The sequence below is a fragment of the Octopus bimaculoides genome, chromosome 7 (assembly GCF_001194135.2).
Source record: "Octopus bimaculoides isolate UCB-OBI-ISO-001 chromosome 7, ASM119413v2, whole genome shotgun sequence".
NCBI lineage: Eukaryota > Metazoa > Mollusca > Cephalopoda > Octopoda > Octopodidae > Octopus > Octopus bimaculoides.
Window position 1 is genome coordinate 79,592,546 of NC_068987.1, and position 902 is coordinate 79,593,447.

Consider the following 902-nt stretch of genomic DNA (forward strand, 5'->3'; position numbering starts at 1 on the left):
TATATATATATATATATATATATATATATATATATATATATATCCATACATATATATACATATATATACATATATATATATCTGTACACATATACAGACATAGACACGCACGCACACATACACACACACACAAACACACACACGCACACTGGTGAACGATAGGAATTTCCTAAAACAATTTTATTGAAAATTGCTTGCGGCACAAAGTATGAGGTAATGATTTTCAGGAAATAATTGAAAACTATAGATTAATTTTTGCAGTAATAGTTTTTATTGTAGTATCATGAAATAATAATGCGTTGTAAAATTGTCTTGAAATTTGCTTAACAGAAGTCAGGAAGGTCATATCAAAGCCTGGTTCCAAAACTCGGCACCAAAGCCTTTGCATTTCGAAGTCATAGAATGGATGATATGGATATGTCATTAAGATGATAATCTTGAAAAAATTGAAGAATTTGAAGCTGGGAATTCTTCCCACATATACTCAAATTGGACATAATATGAACGTCACTTAAAATAGACGTAAGAAATATATTTGTAACCATTAAGTGGTTAAGAAAAAAACAACACTTGATTTGTAATTTTATTGTCTTCCAACATGCAAATCGCAATTGTTTTAGTTTTTCTTTTTTTTTAATTTAATTAACAAAAGGAACCAAAATGAAAAAAATAAATCCGGTGAAGATTATTGCCAATTTTAAATATTTAGTCCAATATTTATCATATTCTGTAGGTTTATAGGTTGTTTGTTTTAGTACTTACTATAATTTTATTGTGAAAATTTTACGCTCTCATTTCACTTATTCTTGTCTTACTGTATATATATATATATATGTATATATTATATATATATGCATATACGTATATATATATATATACATATATATATATATATATATATA